Source organism: Lepidochelys kempii, chromosome 2 (assembly GCF_965140285.1).
Source record: "Lepidochelys kempii isolate rLepKem1 chromosome 2, rLepKem1.hap1, whole genome shotgun sequence".
Classification (NCBI taxonomy): domain Eukaryota; kingdom Metazoa; phylum Chordata; order Testudines; family Cheloniidae; genus Lepidochelys; species Lepidochelys kempii.
In genome coordinates, this window is record NC_136381.1 from 184711918 (window position 1) to 184730462 (window position 18545).

Below are 18545 nucleotides of genomic sequence, written 5' to 3' on the forward strand. Positions count from 1 at the left end.
TCAGCCGCGCAACAGGATTGACATTTGTGCCCAAATATGTTTCCTGTTACATCACCAGAGTTAAGGTGGATGTAATTTCCAGGTTGAAGCTTATTGTCTGACCTGAATGGATCTTTTCTTTGTGCCGCTCCTATCCTACGTCACACTGTGAAGCAGCATGGGGCATTCTAAAAAGCGGCTTGAGGCATCTGTATTGGGGAATAATGCTCTCTGGTATTAGTGCTTTTATGGCAATGTTATCTGAGGAGTGCTTTTCTTAGGTGAATAAGTGTGATAATTCTAATGCTAGAGACTGGGAAAATGAGGCATAGAGAGATTAAGTGACTTGCCCAAATTCCAAAGCAAGTCTGTGCTAGAGCTGGGAGTTGAAGCCTGGTCCCTAGCTCCTAGTCTAATAGTGCAGGAAAAAGTCAGGGAAATTGGTTGTCAGGTCTTTTAAAAAAATGAACATTATTATTTATTCAGTGTTAATACTATGATAGCACCTAGATGCCAGTCAGATTGGACTCCGATTGCTTGCAGGTATACAAACATAGTAAATGACATCTTACAAACTGAAGACTACTAATTTCTTCTCCAGAGACATAAGTACTGAAAATTGCAAGGCATGTTTATGATTTGAAAATTCATACTGAAAGTGAGCAGCATATGATATCCATTCTGTTGCTACAGGTAAACTGTTTTTTCATGCTAGAACCTGTAAACATGCCATTAAAAATAGATAGGGCTGTACATTCAATCTGACAAGTTTCACATTGCCAAGTGCATCTTGAAAACATGACATAATGAAAGAATATGTTTAGGAAGGACTGCTATTAGGAAAGCCATGGTAGCATAAAAGAAAATTACTGCTTATATATTGTGATATTAATATAATTTATGTCAACAAAAAGACAAGTAATAGTATCATGTTTTTAAAACACATATCACTTTAGAGATGACTAATTTCTTATACTCATATAAATGACGCACACAGGATTTCTAAACAAACCAATCAACTTCTCAGAAGAACTTTAAAATGAGATAGATAGTTTTAGGGCAGGGGTCGGCAACCTTTCAGAAGTGGTGTGCCGAGTCTTCATTTATTCACTCTAATGTAAGGTTTCGCTTGCCAGTACTACATTTTAATGTTTTTAGAAGGTCTCTTTCTATAAGTCTATAATATAGAACTAAACGATTGTTGTATGTAAAGTAAATAAGGTTTTTAAAATGTTTAAGAAACTTCATTTAAAATTAAATTAAAATGCAGAGCCCCCCGGACTGGTGGCCAGGACCCAGGCAGTGTGAGTTCCACTGAAAATCAGCTCGCGTGCTGCCTTTGGCATGTGTGCCATAGGTTGCCTACCCCTGCTTTAGGGTCTCCCTCATTTTGCATCTACCTGGTAAAATTTGTAAGACAGGCTCTATTGTGGTTGACAGCTGGAAAAAACATCTGTTGGAATAATAGTGATGTAACCATTGAAATGGAATGTGTTTATCTTTTTAATTGCATTGTGTAAAATTGGGCTTTTGAAGTGTTTTTGGAAATGAAAACATGAGATTGCAACGAGATACTGACATGAATGTGAATATAATATACACTGTATAGGTGTATGTTCCTCTAGTGGCTGGTCCCAGCAACTATGCAGCCTGCAATTTAATTCATATGTGAAGGCATTATCCTTTAGCTCAAATGGTGGAGGCTTTTGAGGCGAAAATGCCCAGATTCAGTCCCGCTTGATAACTGTGGCTGAAACTTGATGTCTGATCTGTCAAAGATCCATATAATTCAAAGGGTCAGCCCATACCACCAGTAAACATCATTTCTTCAATTTAAGGCTCTTTCAGCAAGTGTTAATGTTATAAATGAAAAAGATCCTCTCTCTGGAACCTTAACATTATGTTCCTCTTAGCTAAAAGATTGCAATGTATTTACATAAAGGTGATAGCCAGGTGATAAACTGGATAGGCATGTGATAAACTGCACTGGTATGTGATACATGTGTTTATCACACATCCACATAATATATTATGCTTATGATTGCACATCCTGCCAGTTATTCCATTTACAGAGGATACAAGCCCTAAGGGAAGAAAATGAGAATGGAGATGAGGAAGAGAGAAGGAGAATTAAAGGGGCTATTTGACCTCTGATGTTATGTTTCTACCAATCTGTGAATCCAGCATTACATACCAAAGCATCATACGACCCTATGCTGCTCACCTAGGGTTATATTGTATTGTCAGTCTGCATGTGCTGGTCCCAGTGATCTGTGATTGTTTCTTGGATCTCTGAGGAAATTAAATGTAGGTAATTTGCTCCCAAATTATCTCTGTGTGGGCTTTTTTCTCTTTAATGGTTGTTTCTGGATTTTTCTCTTTAATGATTATGTTTCTGGATTTGCTCCATTGAGGGTAACTTACCAGCTAAAAGAGGCCCTGAGCCTGCGGAGGAGTGAGTTTTCTGGCTTCCGAGATGGAAAAGGGTTTAAAGGACAGGGTGGACCAGGTTCCTGGGAGATTTCTGGCTCCCCACAGGACTTCTGTTTGAATTTTTTTTCCAGGTCTTCCTCTCCGACCGTGATCACACCACTCAGTGGAGCAGCCTTTCATACAGCGATTGGGATTCCCCTTCAGACTCATTCAATTTCTAGGAAATATCCCAAAGTTGTGTTTTATATTAAACACGGCACAGTTTTCGTTTTCTTTGCTTATCAGTCTACCAGGCAGAGCCAGTGGGAGTTTTCTGTTAGAGACATATTCTTTTTTTTATAGACATTTTTCCCTGTTAAGATTTCCATTAAACAGTCATATACTTAGATAAATGATTTCCCATAAGGATGTCTCCCTTAGCTCACTTTGAATTATTTAATGTATTTCTGCAGCAGATAGCTTAAGAACACACAGATAGACCCTACAGGACCAAGTTCTTTATTTATTGTATCCAAGGGAGACGGATGACTGTGAAACACTGGCTGAAGCCTGAGTGCAGCACACAAATAATTGCAAATGAAGAGGAAGGCACGAGTCCCTGGTCACAGTGAGCAGGAAGCATAGGGCCTCAGAGGAGTAGTGTGGTCTAGTAGCTAAGATAGCACTGTAGAAGAAAGAGACTGCAGTTCTATTCCTGGCTCTGCTACAGACCTGCTGTGTGACCCTAGTTAAGTCAATTCTCTGTGCTTCTGTTTTCCTTCCCACCCTTAGTCTGGCTGGTCCATTGAGATGATGAACGTTGTGGCAGGGACAGCGTGTATGTACAATGCTAGCACTGCAGAGGCCCAGTCTCAGTTAGTATCTCTAACCACTACGGTAATGTCCACAATGAATGATGATAACTTCCTCCTCCCACAATGAACTTTAAATGCTCCTTCCCCTTGAGAGGAGTAAAAGAGAAGCTCAAAGGCAGGGTAGCAACTGAGTATTCCAAGCTTCTTTCACCTGCTGCACTCCCTAGAAACCAGGAGGGAGCAGAGACTGGCACACCTTCCCTCAATTTCCCAGATAGGTGCAACAGGAGCTCCAGGGAGTTCTTCCTCCCTGCTATGCTGGGAGAAGCAGGTAGGTGCAGGATGTTGATGCCATCAATGGAATGATCCCTGTTGCAAAGTGAAGGGTGCGTGTTAACACTAACACTGATCAGGTGGAGAATGGGAAGAGCTGGCCTCTGGGGGAAAAGAGTGAAAAAGGGAAGTAACATTGCAGCCGAACTATGGTTCCCAAGGTTAAAATAAATGAAAAATACTTTAAAGCAGGTAAAGATTGATTGTCACTGAAAGAAGGAGGAAAAAGAGTTAAATATACAGTGTTTTAAAACTTTAACACTGTATAAGGCCAGGGTTAAATAAAACATTGAGTGGGGATAAGGGTAAATATGTAAACTTAAAAAGAAAGTTTGGAGTAAAAAATTGTATTTAAGATTTCTTTAAGAATGTGGTAAATAAGATGTGCATCTATCAGTCATCACGCTGGTGACTGGCTTGGAATGTTTTAACCCTTCTTTCTCCCCTCCCCTTTGTTTTTGTCTGTTAGGCCCGATCCTGCAATTAGATCCACAGGAGGTCTTCAGTGGGATTCCAGAGGGTTCTGTGGGTGTAGATCTGGTTGCAGGATTGGGATTTTAGATGTGAGCTCTTTGGGGGCAGGGGACCATTGACTTTAATGGGTTTATACAATACCTAGCCCAACATAGGTCCTGTAGGCAGTGCTGCAATATAGCTGTGACTCAGGGTATGGCTACACTGGCAGAGTTACATCGCCAGCAGTTACATCGCCACTCGGAGAGCGCTGAAGGGAAACCTCTGTTGTGTGTTTACACTGTCAGCTGCCTGCACAATAGCGTGTTCATACTTGCAGCACTTGTAGAGGTATTTGGAGCAGTGCACTCTGGGTAGCTATCCCACAGAGCATCTCTTCCGCCACTAAGAGTTGTGGGAAGGCAGAGGGGGTCGCGGGACATCATGGGTCCTGTCCCAATGCCCCGTGATGCACTGTTTCTCATCCCAACAATCCCTGTGCTTCCATCTGCATTTGGCGTCATCTTTCAACAGTTTATGTACTGTGCATTCTGCCTCTTTGGTCTGCAGGAATGGATCCCACACTGTTGACCAGTATGCTGCTCGCTCTGACTAACACGTCATAAGGGGCAGTGGAGTTATTCCTTAAACTACAAAGGCAAGAGGAGTTCGACATTGATCTTGCCATGTGTAGTAGCTACGACCCGAGATAGCTTGTCATTCACGGAGGTGCTGACCACAGTGGAACGCTGCTTGTGGGCTCGGGAAACAAGCACTGAGTGGTGGGATCACATCATCATGCACATCTGGGATGGTGAGCAGTGGCTGCAGAATTTTTGGATGAGGAAAGCCACATTCATGGGACTGTGTGATGAGCTCACCCCAGCCCTGTGGTGCAAGGACACGAGAATAAGAGCTGTCCTGTCGCTGGAGAAGCACGTGGCGATTGCACTGTGGGAGTTAGCTACTTCAGACTGCTACCGATCAGTCGCTAACCAGTTCGGAGTGGGAAAGTCAACCACTGGATGCATGTTGATGGAAGCGTGCAGGACTGTTAATTGCATCCTCCTCCGAAAGACTAACTCTGGGCAACGTGCGTGACATTGTGAATGGCTTTGCACAAATGGGCTTCCCTAACTGCGAAGGGGCAACAGATCGCACGCGTATTCTGATTCTGGCACCAGACCACCTAGCCACCGAGTACATTAATCAGAAGGGGTATTTCTCCAGGAGCTTGTGGATCACCGTGGGCATTTCATGGACATTAACGCAGGCTGGTCCTGAAAGGTGCATGACGCATGAATCTTTCGGAACACTGGCCTGTTCAGGAAGCTGCAAGCAGGGACTTTCTTCACGGACCAGAAGATCACCATAGGGGAAGTTGAAATGCCCATTATCATCCTGGGAGACCTTGCCTACCCCTTAATGCCTTGGCTTATGAAGCCATACACAGGGAACCTTGACAGCAGGAAGGAGTGGTTCAGCAATGTGGGGGAAGGATAGCTCAGTGGTTTGTGCATTGGCCTGCTAAACTGAGGGTTGTGAGTTCAATCCTTGAAGGGAGCCATTCAAGGATCTGGTCCTGCTTTGAGCAGCAGGCTGGACTACATGACCTCCTGAGGTCCTTTCCAACCCTGATATTCTATGAACAGGCTGAGCAAGTGCAGAATGACTTTTGAGTGTGCTTTTGACCATTTAAAGGCCTGCTGGCACTGCCTCTATGGGAGACTGGACCTGGCCGATGACAATATTCCTATGCTTATAGCCACGTGCTGTACACTCCATATTTATGAAGGGAAGGGTGAAAGCTTCACTCAGGGCTGGACCGCTGAGGTGCAGTGCCTGGAGGCTGAATTTGAACAGCCAGAGACCAGGGCTATTAGTGGGGTGCAGTATGGGGCCATAAGGATCAGGGATGCCTTGAGGCAGCAATCTGAAAGCCACTATTATTTGTTGCTATGCTCAGGAGCGCAGTGCTTGTAATGCTAGGAGGTGATTGTGACTGGCAAAGAGGATGCACTATGAAGGTGTAAGAAAATTGCCTGTTGCTTTGCAGGGCTCTGTTTGCTTTCAATTAATGGAATAAAGATTTCTTGCAAACCAACACAATTCTTTTATTAAAAAACAACAACCGGAGGAGAGAGAAAACAAAAAAACACATCAGCACTGTGGGGGATGGGGGAAGGGAGGGTCCCAGGAGAAGGTGGGGTCCCGGGACGGCTAAAGAATTGTGTATCATATGCAACCTTGTCCTTTGGAGTACAATGCAGTGGGTACTGTACTTCAGTAGGGCCAGACCGCAGAGGGATGGGTGCTCGGTTTGCAGTGCTAGTAGCACCTGGAGCATGTCCGCTTGGCGTGCCATAACCTTTAAGAGCCGCTCCGTGGCTTCATTCTGGCGTGCCGCGTTCTCCTTTCGGTCCCTCTTCTCTCTGTCACGCCTCTCCCTCGATTCTTGTTTTTCGGCTACGGAGTGCATCATAATCTCACTGAGAGAGTCCTCCTTAGTTCTTCTTAGACACTTTCTAATTCTACGCAGCCATTCAGCCGGCGATAACAAAGAGGGAGGCTGGGCTCCCAAGGTCATCTCTGTGAAGCCAAAACGCAACATTTTACAGAAGCAGTATTGTTTGCTACACACAGACCACTGATTTAAAACACAGTCACTATTCACATACCTGTCATTAACTGGCTGACCCCAGGCAAACACACATGAGCCACAAGACCCCCAAAATGGTGAGTAACTGCAGGGGCAGGGGAAATCAGAGTTCCAGGACCGAACTCTACGCTGGGGACGTTGCTTTTGGGGAGAACCAGCACTGTAGGGTGGGGTCTTATAATCATTCCTGTCTCCACATTTTCCACAGGCTGTGTTCGTTATGGAAGATATCTTGCTGCTGAGGGTGAGCAGGGACTCGAGGAAGGGTCTTCTCCAAGACTGCAGCTTCTGCCCTGGCCCTTATGCGGCTCGTCTGTGTGCAGCATTGGTCTTCCCCTCCGCCCATCCCAGTGACGGCAGAGTGGCGTGGGAAAGTTACCCTTAATGGGGCAAGAAACAAAGCAGCTCTGCCAAAGAACCTGTGGCAGCAGATTGCTCAGTATCTCCATGAGAGTTTTGTGGAGATCTCTGAGGCAGATTCCCGTGAAGTGAGGGAGTCAATCAACACTCTGTTCTGCCACTCAAAGTAGGCATATGGTGGTACGTGCATCATCCTCTGCCTGCTTTCTGCAACCCTCCTGCCCCCAACAACTCGCTTCAGTGATTCCCAAAATCAAAGCCACTTACCAGGGGCCTCCTCTCCTGTTTGCGCTTCGCCAAGTTCTGACAGCTGTGACTAGCTAGGCTCCTCCGGGGCAGAGAGGAGCTCCTGGCTGCATGCATCTCTGGTCTCCAAGTTGTCCTCTGCCTCTGGGTCCCCCTCTCCCTCCACATCCTTGTCCAAGATTTCCTCCTCCTGGCTCAGTCCATTCTCGACTGGCATGTGAGCCACCGAAGTATCCACAGTGGCCTCCACAGTGGAGGTGGGGTCGCCACTGAGTATCGCATCCAGCTCTTTGTAGAACCGGCAGCTCGTGTGTGCAGCACCGGAGTGGCAGTTTGCCTCTCCTGCCTTGTGGTAGGCATTCTGCAGCCCCTTCACTTTAACCCTGCACTGCAGTGTGTCCTGGTCACAGCCCCTTTCTGTCATGCACCGTGAAATCAGTCCATAGGTATCATCAGTTCTATGGCTGAGGCGCAGCTGGGACTGGACAGCCTCCTCTCCCCAAATGCTGATGAGGTCCAGCAGCTTGACATTGCTCCAAGAGGGGGATCGCCTGGTGCGTGGAACAGGCATGGCCACCTGGAAAGATGCGCTGAGACCACTGCATGCGTCACCGAGCAAACAGGAAGGGGACTTTCAAAATTCCCAAGGAATCTAAGGGGTGGGGTTCATGGTTGGTTACCTGAGGGCAGAGCAATAGAGTTCAAACTGATGACCAGAGAGGTGAGAACAGGCATTGTGGGACACCTTCTGGAGGCCAATCACAGCACTGTAATCGACCAGGGTGTCTACACTGGCACCGTGGCGCTGAAGCCCCGGCGCAGAAAGCCGTACGCCTCTCGTCGGGGTGGTTTTTTTACAGCGCTGCAACTGCGCAGTTTCTGCGCACTAAGTGGCTTGGCAGTGTGTGCACCTCGGGAGTTACACCACAGAAAGCTGCTTCACTGCGCAGAAACCAATAAGAATTCCTGAAACTTGATGACTTATGAAGGAGCATAACTCTATCATATGAGATTAAACAAACAAGCCACTTCTCCTGTGTTATCTTTAAGATGGGTTTCAGAGTAACAGCTGTGTTAGTCTGTATTCGCAAAAAGAAAAGGAGGACTTGTGGCACCTTAGAGACTAACCAATTTATTTGAGCATAAGCTTTCGTGAGCTACAGCTCACTTCATCGGATGCATACTGTGGAAAGTGCGGAAGATCTTTTTATATACACTTTCCACAGTATGCATCCAATGAAGTCAGCTGTAGCTCACGAAAGCTTATGCTTAAATAAATTGGTTAATCTTTAAGATGGTAAGTGCTGAAATCTGATGAATGACAATGTTACTCTGGAAAACCTAAAGATTCTGGAACACCAATAATTTCCTTATCTGAGAACAATTGTCAAGGAGAAGGGAGGATGATTGTTACTCCTTTTCATGGGTGATGCTGCTTCAAGCAGCCACTGCAGTAACATTTTACTGAGCATTTAGTAGATCAAAACAAAAACCAGTGAAGTATAGAGATTACCAGCTCCTTTCATATGGGCACTGAACTGTTGTCACACAACAATGGCTTTCATTCACTTCTAACTTAATAATAATTGCTCTAAATGAAGCCAATCCAATAAAGTCTTAACGCCAACCCAATTCTCACAGAGCCCGAGTTTCTGACTTGTCCTCTCCTTAAAATATTTTCATCCCTTGACTTTCTAATGCACTGGGAAAACATCATTTTCAAGTAATGACCACCAGATGGTGATCTTGGCACAGAAATGATAGTAAAATCTTGACGATCACAGTATGTACTTCCTCTGTTTTGTTTAAAGTTTTTGTTTTTACTGGAACAACATTAATTTTTAGATGGAGTCTGCCACAAACAGTTATTTTTATTCAGAATGCATAAAAGTCCCTTTGCTTTGAAACTAATCCAGATGAAGCAGTTATACAAAATTTCTCTATTTAAAGTGCTTCCACAGGAAATAGAGCAGTTTTACATAGAACTATTGCTGACCTCAGGTTTAGAGCATGATTGGTATATAGGACTATCATGGCAGTGTCCATACTTGACCCATACCGACCCTTGGATGGTGATATCATTGCTTTAAAAACACTAACAGAGTGAAGGAGTTAAAAAAAATAAAATAAAAGTAATGGCTTGTTTCTGGATTTTCATGGGGGAAGAAATGTCAAATATATCTTCTCTCTGTCCTCTTCTACTAGGGGTATTTTCTTTTCTTCTACTTACTCCAGATAGACTGCAAAGGGGAGTTTATTTTTTCCTCTTGTTAGATCAGAGTAGCGTTCTTCCATTGGTGAAATTGAGCACAGTTCCATTCCAATCAAAACTGATGTCAATGGAGTTGTACATACCTATGTCACCAATGTATCTGGTCTTTAGAGATTCAACAACAACAGCTAGTGCTTGAACTTAGTTGTAGATTTCGTCTCTGATTCTGCTCCCATAGAAATCAAGAGCAAAATTCCCATTGGTTTAAATGTGACCAGATCAAGTGCATATTCTTTAAATTCCTTCTCCTGGGGTGCAGGAGCACACCTGGAACCTATAACAGAACCCAAGCCACATAAATGATTCATATAAAATAGTACCACTCTTTTTGCATTGAAAAGGCTTTAGCATTTTTTTGGTCTTGTTTTGCTTTTAGCTTGCTAGAATGTTGTCTAGTTCAGAGGAAAACTAAAAGATCTGTCTTGCTTACAAAGGTAAACAGCACAGTTGTTAGCAATTTGCCAGCAGGAGCCTTCAGACACTAAGGATAGTGGGTCCACATCAGAGGTAAGCAGCTCAGGTTCTTGTAAGTCATGTTTGTATAAAACAAATAATTTGAGTTGATAGAGATTCTGCTGCTAAAATATGTATGGATTTAACTATGGTCCCCATTTCTGTTCCCTACTGTGAATCAGTAGGTGGCACACTTTCCTCTGAGTAAGAACTGACTCAGTACTTCATGCCAGCACTGTTGCTGGCTTCTGGGGGGTGACCAAGTGAACTTTTCTAGTGATTTTGGAAGAGTTAAGGGTGCATTAAACCTGCTGTCCCAGCCCAGTGCCAAATCAGGCAATTGTATTTTGCGTAACCCGGCAGTTTCAGTAGAACATGTTACTGTTTTCCTGTTTTGAGTGGTAGCAAGCCTGGCTTCTCAAATGAAGGCTAAAACCCACCTCCAATCGGTCTCCTCTGTGTCTGCCTGTCCAGGTCACCTCTGATGATGGCTTCAGGAGTACCGCCAGATGACATGTCTCCATGAGGTTGAAGAAGATTCTGCAGTGCTCAAACACTTGATTATCCAGATAGTGTTGCTACTACTGCCTCCTCCATGGCTGTGCCAGCCTGGTCTCCCCCCTCTCCCTCACCTGTCTCTGAATGTAGAAAGGAATTGTATCTGGAACCACATGTAGTAAGAGGCCCTGAAGCATAAACCCTCGTATCAGAGGCCTGGTCTGAGGCCTAAAGCCTGAACCAAAGTACTTCCAGGCATTGCTAAGTAAAGCTGGGCTGTGAGCCAGAGGCAGGCCCTAACTGCAGAACTTGGCAAGAAAAGGGCTCCTAGAAAGCACGCGCTAATGACATAAGTAGTAATAAGAGGAACGGGTGGCAAGATGGCACCTGGACATCCCGATACGAGGACACTTCACAGAGATAACAAGGAACAGCCAGGTGCATCCCAAAGACAGGGTCAAAAGGACAGCACGATGGACAGATGTGTTTGTTTGAACCAACATGATCAAAGGGGGAGACAGTACCCTAATGAGTCAAGGGGCTGTACCTCAATACTTCAGTAGGGATGAGTGATCTGTCCTGCAACTGTGTAAAAATAGGTCCCGGAGCGCATACCTTTGTCCAGCCTAGGGGGCAGTGGAGTGTCCCGCTACTGACTGAGCTGAGCCCATTGCCAGGGGGCACACATTCGTAGTATGTCCTGTAGAGTCTATAGGGAACTATTACTGTGCTTTGTTTGACAATAAACTTGGTCGGGTGCCTTTGTACCTTACTAGAGTCTGTGGTCTTTGGGGGGTCTCTTGGGGTCTGCTGTGTCAGCTATCTGCGCAGAGCTGAGGCAGCACACAGAGGGAACACGCACGCAGTCGACTGTTATCATCGTCGAAACAGAGCAGAGCACCTCACTGCTAGCTACTGACAACAGCATGTATAGCTGGGCAGCAGCCTTCAATTAGATAGATCCCCATGCCTGCCTCTCTTCACTTCTCTTTCTGCCAGCCTCCTTCTGCCAAGGCCAAACCCACAAACAAAGACTAGATTCTAGTATGCTCTGCCTCTCTAATCTGTGCTGTGTGTTTGGCAGTCTTTTAATCCTGAGCACTAGGACCAACAGCGTACCGCATTTGCCTCAGCCAATGAGTGCTTGGGAGTTCAGATTATTAGCTGGTGCATGCTGAGTTAGTCGTGCTTGAACATGTCTAAAATGAGTCCATGAGAGCCCTGGTGGGGCTTACGAGAATCCCAGCTGAGTAGCTATACCCTGAACAACACCCCTCTTTCATCTACTCCCATCTGGGCATTTACACCCTCCCCTCCCTTTTAAAAATATTTTCACCCAGAAGATCTAAATGTATCATTTGCTAACAGATTCATATCCTCTGAAATTGGGCACAGAAGGGAACCTGTAAAACACTCCATAAGTGCCTATTTGTAGTCACCCAAGTTTCCCATGCTGGCTGCGTAAGCTTCTGAGAATTGTGGCCATAGTTTGAGATGCTAAATATTTGAGGAAACCAAGGTGGATAATTTGACATCAGACAATGCGCAAATGTTCCCAGGTGATGGATGCTGCTTTCCTTCAGAGGCAGGAATGTAAAGTCTCAATTGCACCTGTAGAGGAGTTACATAGAAGAGCTGCTTTGTCATTGGATGGATCTGCAGAAAGCCGTAAGTGAATGGAAACTTGTTTGGCTCACGACAACGCCTGCAACAAATGAATTGCAACATAAAAGTTAAGCATTCAAAATAACTAAATACATGTTACAATGTTAGATGTTTTTGCTTATTTTAGCTTGCTACCTGCTACATAGACAATCACGTGTGTGTGTGTGGGAAGGGGGTCTCTTTGGCCCAGAAATCAATGGGCGCTAAGGGCCGTTGAGGATCCCAGCCTCTGTGCTTTTACTTCAAACTGGACTTTCCCATTGCTGGGCTACAGCACTGCTTTGTTTGAGCATGGAAAAAATGCTACAATTCAGGGCATATAAAGAGCTGTGGAGTGAGAAGCACAGTATGCCAAGCAAATCAAGCAGGGAGGAAAGCATGGTAAGTAACTAGGATCATTTCGACTTCTGGATCACACCTACTGTAGCTTTCAGAACAACTGTACTACAGCATAGAAAAAAGCATCTATGAACATTACACTATTTCCTGTTGTAACAAATCGGTGGCTCCCTAGGAGTGTCACAGCTGTCCTTGGCTATGATGTGCAGCATAATCAGAACTTCACTGTAGCAGAAGGAACAGAACTCACCGCCCCCTGCTCTGAAAGCACTGGCCTCTACCACTTCAGCAAGAAGAGACTCTTCGTTAGCTCCTACCACTGACAGGTCTATGACACACAGCTGAACAGTTCTGACTCTACCCTGTGAAGGGCAGTGGTACAATGCAACCTAAAGAGCTCATGAGTTCTCAATCCAGGGTCATAAAGGGGTGTTGGGGTTGTGACCACCCTGCCCTTTCCATGTTACTAAATAAGGGTGGTCACAGGTTGAGAAGAGGTTGAGAAGCACTGAACTAACCCATTACACTTTAACCCCTGCCCCAAAACTCCAAAACAAAACAACCCCTGCACATACACTATCCTACAGAATTAGCCTTTAAATCACTCTTTATTCTTTTTAGCCACTATAGCAATCACAACGAAGAGTCCGGTGGCACCTAACAAATTTATCTGGGCATAAGCTTTCGGGGGTAAAAAGCCCACTTCTTCAGCTGCATGGCATAGCAATCAGTGCTTGAATGCTGATCAATTCTCCTTGCAGGTTAATACTAGGACTTCTGCTATTTTTATTTTCATTTTAATGACTAATGAAATAATTGTGCCCCACATCCTGCATGTAGCTTCTGCAATTATCTGTTGGGTACTTTGCTGACTAATTGTCCCAAGCTTCTACAATTGATTTCTAAGCCGTGGACTTACGCTGTCCTGCTGCCTCAGTTAGAACACAGTCATGTCTCTCTGATGCTGAATGCATTAGGTCAATATCTAGGCACTGATTGGATGTACCTGATCTAAATTATGAATATAATTATGGCAAGAGGGGTATAATCACCCCCAAAATAATATTTCTTTGTCTAGATGGCCCCTTAAAATGTGTAGCTTGGAGTACCCACCACTATTCTCCTAGATAAGAAATTTTCTGTTGTCTTGACCTGACTGGATAATTGCACCAATTTAAATAGATTATTGGCTTTCTTTCTCACAAAGAACTTGTGTTGCTAATCCCCATTTTTCATGGCAGCAACCTTCTCTTGTTTTGTATGGATTACAGCCAGTATTAAGAAGTTCATATGAAACTAGGGGCCTGATTCTCCCTGCCTTACATCGTCTGTTGCCTGTGCAAAGTGGGTATAAAACGCTACAACTGGTGCGAGTGGAGAATTCTGTTCTGGAAATGTTTAAAATCCACCTTCACTCAGGTATAAATGATGTCACAAAGTGCACAGCAGAAGAGAATCTATCCCAAGAATTTTAGGATGCCTGGTCCAAACCTGTTGCTGAATTTAAGGGGCTGAATTTTTGAACTATGTAAACGGGCATAGCATCACTGAACTCAAAGGAATTGCCCCTTTTTGCAGAATTTCTGAAACTGGTCCTATGTTGTACAGAAACACTTTCTTCTGAATAAGGGACTGATTACTCTGAAGTAATAATGAGTGCTGGGCTAGTGTGTGTAAGGAGCATGGGTGATATTGTTTAGACAGCTCACCTAACTCTACCATGTCACTCAATTTACCAGAATCACTTGTATATGTATCTCTGAGAGGAGTTAGACTTTTTTTTAGAGCTGGTCAAAAGTTATTGCTTGTCCATAAAATCAACCTTCAATAATGCCAGAATGTACAATATTATAAAAAACATAAACCGATTGTGGCCCTGATTGTGCAGACACAAAATCAATGTGCATCACTTTACTCACGCAAAGTGTACAAAGAAGCTGCTAGCATGAGAAATGTTAAATACATACTTAAGTGTTTACAGTACAGTGGTTCAATTATATAGAATGGCCTTCTTTTTTGTTCTTGCATCTCTTTCCATGTTCTGTTTCTTGCCCCCACATTTATTTCCTTCTGCTTTGTATCAGTGTATATTTTTCTTCTGTCTTTTGCTGGGTGTTTCTTTGTCAGTCTATTTTATCTTTACCTCTCAGTCCCCTACTTCTGTGTTCTTTCATTCTCTTCCTCCATGGACATTTGTTGTGGGAAGAAATTCAGTGCACTCACAAAAACAATTAATTAGTAAATATTTGAAGTTAATGGGAGTCTTTCCTTTGACTCCAATGGGCTTTGGAACCAGGCTCCAAGTATTTGTTGTTGTTGATTCAGATTGTTTCCTCCCATGAGATATGTTACAGGAGGGGACTAGGGAAGGACAACTGAGATTCCTCTTGCAGTGCTTTCTTCAGATTTGTCTGTCAGTTGAGCAAGATGGGACCTCCTATAGAAGAAGCCCATGGGTAAGGCCCCCCAAACGTCAGGGATGTCCCAAAGGCACAAGGTCATCTGTGTGGAAGTCCTGTCCATTAGCTCTGGGACTCTCAATGCCTCCTTGTCACCACTGCTCCAGTGGCTGAGGAGAGGTGGGTAAGGAACAGGAAAGGGGAGCTTTTGTGGCTTGGAGGGAGAGTTAAAGGAGGTGGAAAAATCTGGGTGGACAGAAAGGGAAAGAGTCAAGGAGAAGAGTCCTTCAACTCAGCACTCTCCAGACTGGCTCCTGTAATTGTTATGTTTACTTGGAGTAAATTACTCATTTATTAGATGTCTGTGTGTGCTGTATAGGGTTCCAGTCAGGCTGTAGTTCCTAGTAAAGAAGGGAGACAAACCTGAACTCTGGTTATGTGGAAGCCTGTTAGTTTGTGTTTATAGTTAATAAAAATACCTCCAATTTAAGATGGGCTGTGATTCTATACATCATGACAACACCTGCCCCTCATCCAAGAAATCTCAGGATAAATATATTTGTCTTTAGGATTCTAAGGTTTGAAAGTAGACTGGACAATGGACTAAAATGTGTAAAGTAGAGAATAATCCTATATTGCCAGGGAATGGACAATGTGATCTATACAGTCTTTTCTAGTTTCTGTGATTGCATGAAGGGTTGACTTGCAACTGAAGAATTTAGCAATAACACTCTGTCTTAGACAGGACAGAAACCTGAGTCAGAATGCTGCTGGCCTCTCTGAAGTGGTGAAACTAAGCCCTGGTGTACATTTAAAGGTTAGGTCAATGTAGCTACATCAGTCAGGGATGTGAAAAAACACCTCATACCAACATAACTATGTTGACCTATCCCTCAATGTAGATGGAGCTATGGCAACGAAAGAATGCTTCCATCGATATAGCTACTGTAGTTTGGGGACATGGTGTTACTACACAGATGGAAAAACCCCTTTCATTGGTGTAGGGTGTGTCTAAACTATGGGGTTATGCATCCATGGCTATGCCAGCATAGCTACGCTGGTATAATCCCCATAGTGTAGACACAGCCTAATTCTATTTGTAAACAATTTTGCTTATAGGCCTAATATTTTCTGTATTTGTCTTTTTTAATTCTTTGCTACTAAGGACACTTGCATGAAAACAGGATCTTTGTCTCTGAACAATCAGTTGGCCCCTTCATTGTGGTGACAAGCATCACACTGGGTTGCTGTGGAAGTGATTATCACAGGCAGAGGATTATGCTGTCAAGTGGGCAACAAGCTACAGGAGCTGATGACCTCTACGCAAACTAAGATCCTGTTCTTAAGCAAATGTTTTGAGCAAAATGGCACAAGGAAGGGGAGAGAGCAAGTGGTGGCGGTGGTGAAAATGCTATTACTACTGTAAGTAAAATAGGGTATTTTTTTTAAAACTGCCCATTAGGGATTGGCAGTTTTTCAATCCTTCAGGCACTGGCTCATCCTTAGGGATTAAATCATACAGTTTTCTGAAGTCTATGGACGCTTTCCCAGAGCAACGTAAGAACTGCAGGAGTTGGGCTTAAGTGTATCACATACTGGAGACTAGCACTATGCTGAAAGGAGAATGTATTCCTGGCTCCTGGGAATCAGTACCCGTCCTCTTGCCAGATGTTATTTCCCCAATCCTGTCTTTGTTCTCAATTTAGATTGTAAACTCTTCAAGATGGGGCTATTTCTTCACATATCTACTGTATAGAAAGTGCCCTTAACATCTGTGGTGATACCTACAAATGTTTAGTAAAAGCAGCAGGGCAGGATTTTTGCTTAGAATGAGTCCTGTTTAACTATCTACCAGGAACCCCATTCCTCTCAGAGCAGATGACAGATTTATTCCCTCTCCTTTTCCTACCTATTTTTCACTTTCTCCTCAAGTGGAATGTGGAATGATGTATGAAACCAAGGCAAGTCTCACATTGATCCTCTGAAGAGTCACATACAACTCCAAAGCCATAGGTTAAAAATCACTGGTCTGAGAACACAACTGGTTGAGTCCAAACTCAGAACTTGATGATTTGACAACCAGACACCCATTGCTGCCAATAGGTCTGAAATTGTGAGAGGGGCTGGTCACCTACTGCTAACTGTTTTGCTCATTGAAGTCCATAGTAGTTGAAGACACTCAGGAACTGTCCGGGATAGTCCATGGCTAGGGTGCTAGCTTGGCACTTTCAGGAGACCTGTGTTCATTTTCCTTCTCCGCCTCAAACTTTCTGTATAGACAAGTCACTTAGGCCCTCATCCCTTGCACCATTAAGTAAAAGGGAGCTTTGCCATTGCCTTCAATCAACATAGGATCAAGCCTTTAGTTTCTATGTCCCTCAGATCCCCATCTATAAAATGGGGATGGCAGTACTTCCTACCTCACAAACAGTGAGGAGGTCGGATACTATGGTAGTAGGGCCTATAAAGCTACCTAAGATAGATGAAGCATTTTTTGTTGCTTGACTGTATTTGTACGACAGCAGGTAAGTGTCTGTTTCCATTTCTATTCTAAACTCCTGTTTTGGCTCCATAATTTTGCTCTTTGGTGAAATTGCACTGGTGTAAACTGATCATAACTAAATCATGCATTGCCTTGAAGCCACTGTCTAACGTTTCAATAGATTTTCAGCTCTCGCAGCCGCACACTAGCACTGAAGGTAAGTCTGAGTTGAAAATTCTCATTCGTTCTGAGAAATTCATTCTGCTATATATCTCTGACTTTTGTTTTGTTTGCCATTGACTTCAATGAGTTTAGGATCAAGCCTTCAGTTTCTCTGTGTCTCAGATCCCCATCTGTGGGAGTTTTGTCAGTGGAACGACTGGCTACTATTAAGTAAGAATTGCAGGCTTTGGGCCTAGCTGTTTAATATGCTGGGGCCTGGTTAGCTCCTGAGGAGTTTTGTGGTGGGACACTATATTGGAGATGGGGTAGGCGGGTGGAATCAAGGGAGATATGCCTGCATAAAACTGGTATAAGGGCCTGATTCTCCTTTCACTTATAAAGTCTTGGCCCATATACAAATTCTTTCAGATACTTAAAAAAAAGGTCTGTTTTTGAATGGAGTTGAGAGGGAAAAGTTGAGTTGAGACTGGAGTTGAGAGGGGAAAAATGTCTGTTTTTGAATGGAGTTGAGAGGGGAAAGAACTAGGAAGTTTCTTTTCTTAAGAAACCTTTTGAACTAGTTGTGGAGGTAAATATTTTTAAAAGAGGGTTGTATTCAAGTATTCCAGTGTAGCCTATTACCTGTATATCTTGGAAACCAATGGGCTGAGTTAGATTGTTGGAAAGTAGTTGACTTTAAAATGAATGTTCCATCTAGACTACAGTATCTATGCAAGGCAATATCCCTGTGAATGCATTTGAGAGTTTAACAGAAGCCTGCTCAAATACATAATAGGGAAAGAAGCAATGTGTGAAATTTAATTCACTTTGCAAGCCTAAGGGAGAAGGTGGCCAGAACTCTTTAAAATCATGAAGAAAATGCTTGAGTTCTCAGCTGCAGGCCATTTCCACCTGGCATGTATATTCTCATAGGCCTTGATAATGGCCAGGATTAGATTAGGAGACCTTTCAGAAAAGTAACGGAGAAAAAGGTCATTGCAGTACCTGAAAATTAGTT

General features: G+C 43.8%; 1 protein-coding gene across 1 annotated transcript in view; it reads left to right on the top strand.

Annotated features, from left to right (window-relative positions):
• Positions 1-10017, top strand: part of DCLK3 (doublecortin like kinase 3) — a 55456-nt gene extending 45439 nt beyond the window's left edge. Inside the window, exon 6 of the transcript XR_012157454.2 lies at positions 9964-10017. The gene's annotated coding sequence lies outside the window, so the exon portion shown is untranslated. The remainder of the gene's footprint in view (positions 1-9963) is intronic.
• The last annotated feature ends 8528 nt before the right edge of the window (positions 10018-18545 follow it).